At 36.7% G+C, this 6,766-nt stretch overlaps 2 pseudogenes; one reads left to right on the top strand and one right to left on the bottom strand.

Moving 5' to 3' along the window:
• Window positions 1–2,601: 2,601 nt before the first annotated feature.
• On the bottom strand, window positions 2,602–2,721 carry LOC135052214 (5S ribosomal RNA; annotated as a pseudogene).
• A 1,939-nt stretch (window positions 2,722–4,660) lies between these two features.
• LOC135052071 (5S ribosomal RNA) lies at window positions 4,661–4,780 on the top strand (annotated as a pseudogene).
• The last annotated feature ends 1,986 nt before the right edge of the window (window positions 4,781–6,766 follow it).

Raw genomic sequence — 6,766 nt, 5'->3', positions numbered from 1 at the left:
TTTGCTGACAGTGTCCACCAGTATACTATATATAGCAGTACGGTAGGCCACTGCTGTGTACCTACCTCTGTGTCGTCACTCGTCATCCATTAAGTATACTATCCATCTACATTCTATACCTGTGGTGCATTTTAGTTTTGCACAGTAAATATAGTAGTAGGCCATTGCTATTGATACTGGCATATAATTCCACACAATAAAAAATGGAGAACAAAAATGTGGAGGTTAAAGGGAAAGATCAAGATCCACTTCCACCTCGTGCTGAAGCTGCAGCCACTAGTCATGGCCGAGACGATGAAATGCCATCAACGTCGTCTGCCAAGGCCGATGCCCAATGTCATAGTAGGGAGCATGTAAAATCCAAAACACAAAAGTTCAGTAAAATGACCCAAAAATCAAAATTAAAAGCGTCTGAGGAGAAGCGTAAACTTGCCAATATGCTATTTACGACACGGAGTGGCAAGGAACGGCTGAGGCCCTGGCCTATGTTCATGGCTAGTGGTTCAGCTTCAAATGAGGATGGAAGCACTCATCCTCTCGCTAGAAAAAAGAAAAGACTTAAGCTGGCAAAAGCACAGCAAAGAACTGTGCGTTCTTCAAATCACAAATCCCCAAGGAGAGTCCAATTGTGTCGGTTGCGAAGCCTGACCTTCCCAACACTGGACGGGAAGATCTTGGAGGAGGGACCAACCTTTGGCGCTACTGGTTAATACTCAGAAATGGTGGTTTATTAAAGTATAGATAGAATGCAGTTTTCTGCAAAAAATTTGTTAAATTATTACAAGTTAATAAAAAATTATTAATAATAAGAAAAATACAGTGAGATTCTGTTGTCAAATTGAGGTATATATAGTTATGCACAGTATATATATAAGTGTAGTAGATAATTAAAGAAGGCAATGGGATGTATCTAAATATAAACTTGTTTATTATGCTAATAATTCGTTTAAAAATGACAATATTAATTTATTAATTTAAACCTTTTTGCTTGAGCGCGCTCTTTGCGTTATTAACATACAGTGAGAATAAAAATGAAATAAAAATATGAATAAAAATAAATTTGCAATAAACAATTAACACTTTGTATGTGATTATAAAAAGTAATGTAGACCGGTCTCCTGCTCTTTAAGGCAACGGTGATTTGTTATGTATGAGTTCCGGCAGGACAGGCTATGTCCGCAAATGGTCCGTTTTTTACTGAGTTCCTGGTGATCCTTAATTCCAGGGTAGAGTAATAAAAGTACTTCTTTTTCAGGTGAGAAAGTTTTTTGGATCGCTTACGTGCCTTCACCCTGTCCAGGGCTGGGGGATCCGTGTGTGTCCTTCGGTGCTGCAGGTGTTTTTCTCCGTAGCCGCGGTTTGTTACAGGCGCCTGTAACCCCGGTTCTCTTGGTGTTTCCTCGCCGGCGTCTTCCAGGAGGTCGGGATCTCCGGGTTTCGGGTGAAAGAAGGGGGCGTGGACCAACGCGTTTCACTTGGCCAATGATGCCGTGCTTCGTCAGGGACAATGTGGTGACGTGTGCCTCGGGCTCTCTTAAGTAGTGTTGAGTTTGCTGTGATTGGTCCGTGGTAGCAAATATCAATTTTAAAACGACTGTTTGTTTGGAGTTCTATCTTTAGTTTGATTAGCAGTGGTAATAGTCTAATTCTATCTTCGTCTTTTCATATATAAAGCTTTGTTAAATCAAAAAACGGAAGGAAGAGGGAAGAAAAGTTTTTTGATACATTCTGTTTTTCTGAAACATAGTGTCTAATAAGCCTTTGTGTGCAGTTACTATTTTCTAACTTCCACAGAGGTGTTTGTAATCATAATTTGCTGCATATTTGGACGACTATTGTATATAAGGAAAGGGATGAAAGAAGATGAAGAGAAGATGATTCAAATTATAAGCAGATAAAAAAATTAATAAATAAAATAAAATAGAAATAGATAAATTATATTTTATGCAGATGGGAAAATATTGTAAATAGATAGATAAATAGTATTTAGTTTATTTTCTAATTAGATGTTTCATTGGACGGTGCAGTAATATTATAGAGAATAGTTTATAATATTGGTATTGCGTAACATGGTTATAGCAAAGCAGGTTTTCGATACATTCTGTTTTTTTTAAACAATGTCTAGTAAGCCCTTGTGTGGAGTTGCTATTTTTAATCTCCACAAAGGTATTTGTAATAAAAATATGGATAAGTAAATAAATGAGTGATAATTTGTTTATTTTCTAGTTAGATGTTTCGTGGAGCAGTGCAGTGATATTTATTTATCCTGTAGAGAATAGTAATTTGATTTGTTTTTGGTGTGTAGCTTGGTTTTTTATTTATTTTCATGTGGTACATAATTCTTCTTGGTTTAGTCCTAGATGTTTTTCCTGGTTGGTTAGTCCTTATTTCGTGGGGCAGTGCAGTGATATTCATTTATCCTGTAGAGAATAGTTGGTAATTTAATTTATTTTTGGTGTGTAGCTTGGTTTTATATTTACATGTGGTACATAATTCTTCTTGGTTTAGTCCTAGATTTTTTTCTCCGGGTTGATTAGTCCTTATTCCACTTGTGTCCCAAACAGGTTGCCCCATAATATCAGCGGGGTATTGCTGCATGTGATATTACTGCACCTAGGGTTCATAAATGGTCTCCCATTTTATTACTTGCTAGGCCCAACCCTCTTAACTTCCAAGTTCGGGATGGGATCGGGTGGTTTTATGGATGGTATGGCAGTATTGATTCTCACGTTTGCCGCCCCGGTGGTGTGGGTATATCCTGTTGGGCATTTTTGTGGAATTGGTTAGTCTCCCAGGAAGCTGTTGAGTTCAAAGTCGATGTTTAGGCCCTTTGGTGCTAGGGTTTGCATATTATATATCCACTTTGTTTCCTCTCTGGACATAGTTCTAATGTAGTCTCCACCCCGCCAGGGTATTTGGACTTTCTTAATTGCTATGAATTTCAAGAGACTTCCATCATGTTTATGATTCCTTTTGAAGTGGTCTGAAACACTGTGTGTCTCTACTTCTTTATCAATATTCCTGAGATGTTCGTTTATTCTTGTTTTGAGGCTTCTTGTAGTTCGTCCTGTATATTGTAAGTTGCATGGACAGGTTAGGAGATAAATTACTCCTGTTGTGTCACAGGTCCTCTTTTCTTTTATCTTGAATGTTTCTTTGGTTTCGTTGGATATGAAGTTATTTACTGGTTTGGTGCTTCTCTGTTTGCATGTTTTGCATGCTTTACATCTCGTGCAGTGATAGAATCCTGGTGTGGTGTCATTTATCCAAGTTCTTTCTTTTTCCTTATTGTCTTCAGGTAGAAAGCTAGAGACTAGTTCTTGTTTTATGTTTGGTGCTTTTCTGTAAATTATCCTTGGTCGATCTTGTATGTACTCTTTGATTTCCTCGTCACGTCTGAGTAGAGGCCAGTTCTTGTTGATTATTCTTTCAAAGTGTCTGTGCTGACTGTTGTAGTTGGTAATGAATGTCACTTCTTTTAGTTCCTGTTTACTTTTCTCTTTGTATTTTAAAAGGTCGTCTCTTTTTGTTTCTTTTGCTGCTTCTATGGCTTTGTAAACGGTATCTTTGTCGTAGTTTCTATATAGAAATTTACATCTACATTGAAAACAGAACGATACAGACAAAAACCTACATCAAGTCCGTAGACTGCAACAACTACATACCAGCAACCAGCAACCATCATAAGAACTGGCTGAGAGGAATACCTGGTGGACAATTCAAAAGATTCAAGAGGAATTGTTCAAAAAACATCACCTTTGAGGAAAAAGACTTTGACATTAGAAGAACATTTTTTCGATAGAAACTACGACAAAGATACCGTTTACAAAGCCATAGAAGCAGCAAAAGAAACAAAAAGAGACGACCTTTTAAAATACAAAGAGAAAAGTAAACAGGAACTAAAAGAAGTGACTTTCATTACCAACTACAACAGTCAGCACAGACACTTTGAAAGAATAATCAACAAGAACTGGCCTCTACTCAGACGTGACGAGGAAATCAAAGAGTACATACAAGATCGACCAAGGATAATTTACAGAAAAGCACCAAACATAAAACAAGAACTAGTCTCTAGCTTTCTACCTGAAGACAATAAGGAAAAAGAAAGAACTTGGATAAATGACACCACACCAGGATTCTATCACTGCACGAGATGTAAAGCATGCAAAACATGCAAACAGAAAAGCACCAAACCAGTAAATAACTTCATATCCAACGAAACCAAAGAAACGTTCAAGATAAAAGAAAAGATGACCTGTGACACAACAGGAGTAATTTATCTCCTAACCTGTCCATGCAACTTACAATATATAGGACGAACTACAAGAAGCCTCAAAACAAGAATAAACGAACATCTCAGGAATATTGATAAAGAAGTAGAGACACACAGTGTTTCAGACCACTTCAAAAGGAATCATAAACATGATGGAAGTCTCTTGAAATTCATAGCAATTAAGAAAGTCCAAATACCCTGGCGGGGTGGAGACTACATTAGAACTATGTCCAGAGAGGAAACAAAGTGGATATATAATATGCAAACCCTAGCACCAAAGGGCCTAAACATCGACTTTGAACTCAACAGCTTCCTGGGAGACTAACCAATTCCACAAAAATGCCCAACAGGATATACCCACACCACCGGGGCTGCAAACATGCGAATAAATACTGCCATACCATCCATAAAACCACCCAATCCCATCCCGAACTTGGAAGTTAAGAGGGTTGGGCCTAGCAAGTAATAAAATGGGAGACCATTTATGAACCCTAGGTGCAGTAATATCACATGCAGCAATACCCCGCTGATATTATGGGGCAACCTGTTTGGGACACAAGTGGAATAAGGACTAATCAACCAGGAGAAAAAAATCTAGGACTAAACCAAGAAGAATTATGTACCACATGTAAATATAAAACCAAGCTACACACCAAAAATAAATTAAATTACCAACTATTCTCTACAGGATAAATGAATATCACTGCACTGCCCCACGAAATAAGGACTAACCAACCAGGAAAAACATCTAGGACTAAACCAAGAAGAATTATGTACCACATGAAAATAAATAAAAAACCAAGCTACACACCAAAAACAAATCAAATTACTATTCTCTACAGGATAAATAAATATCACTGCACTGTTCCACGAAACATCTAACTAGAAAATAAACAAATTATCACTCATTTATCTACTTATCCATATTTTTATTACAAATACCTTTGTGGAGATTAAAAATAGCAACTCCACACAAGGGCTTACTAGACATTGTTTAAAAAAAACAGAATGTATCGAAAACCTGCTTTTCTATAACCATGTTAAGCAATACCAATATTATAAACTATTCTCTATAATATTACTGCACCGTCCAATGAAACATCTAATTAGAAAATAAACTAAATACTATTTATCTATCTATTTACAATATTTTCCCATCTGCATAAAATATCATTTATCTATTTCTATTTTATTTTATTTATTAATTTTTTTATCTGCTTATAATTTGAATCATCTTCTCTTCATCTTCTTTCATCCCTTTCCTTATATACAATAGTCGTCCAAATATGCAGCAAATTATGATTACAAACACCTCTGTGGAAGTTAGAAAATAGTAACTGCACACAAAGGCTTATTAGACACTATGTTTCGGAAAAACAGAATGTATCAAAAAACTTTTCTTCCCTCTTCCTTCCGTTTTTTGATTTAACAAAGCTTTATATATGAAAAGACGAAGATAGAATTAGACTATTACCACTGCTAATAAAACTAAAGATAGAACTCCAAACAAACAGTCGTTTTAAAATTGATATTTGCTACCACGGACCAATCACAGCAAACTCAACACTACTTAAGAGAGCCCGAGGCACACGTCACCACATTGTCCCTGACGAAGCACGGCATCATTGGCCGAGTGAAACGCGTTGAACCACGCCCCCTTCTTTCACCCGAAACCCAGAGATCCCGACCTCTTGGAAGACGCCGGCGAGGAAACACCAAGAGAACCGGGGTTACAGGCGCTTGTAACAAACCTCGGCTACGGAGAAAAACACCTGCAGCACCGAAGGACACACACGGATCCCCCAGCCCTGGACAGGGTGAAGGCACGTAAGCGATCCAAAAAACTTTCTCACCTGAAAAAGAAGTACTTTTATTACTCTACCCTGGAATTAAGGATAACCAGGAACTCAGTAAAAAACGGACCATTTGCGGACATAGCCTGTCCTGCCGGAACTCATACATAACAAATCACCGTTGCCTTAAAGAGCAGGAGACCGGTCTCCATTACTTTTTAGAATCACATACAAAGTGTTAATTGTTTATTGCAAATTTATTTTTATTCATATTTTTATTTCATTTTTATTCTCACTGTATGTTAATAATGCAAAGAGCGCGCTCAAGCAAAAAGGTTTAAATTAATAAATTAATATTGTCATTTTTAAACGAATTATTAGCATAATAAACAAGTTTATATTTAGATACATCCCATTGCCTTCTTTAATTATCTACTACACTTATATATATACTGTGCATAACTATATATATATCTCAATTTGACAACAGAATCTCACTGTATTTTTCTTATTATTAATAATTTTTTATTAACTTGTAATAATTTAACAAATTTTTTGCAGAAAACTGCATTCTATCTATACTTTAATAAACCACCATTTCTGAGTATTAACCAGTAGCGCCAAAGGTTGGTCCCTCCTCCTAGATATTGTAAAACAAGGAAACAACCGAAAAGAGTTTCCTATTCTAACCTGGGCTGCT

The sequence above is a fragment of the Pseudophryne corroboree genome, chromosome 2, assembly GCF_028390025.1.
Source record: "Pseudophryne corroboree isolate aPseCor3 chromosome 2, aPseCor3.hap2, whole genome shotgun sequence".
NCBI lineage: Eukaryota > Metazoa > Chordata > Amphibia > Anura > Myobatrachidae > Pseudophryne > Pseudophryne corroboree.
Note: the sequence above shows the minus strand (reverse complement) of the source record. Positions and strands in the feature narration are given on the sequence as shown.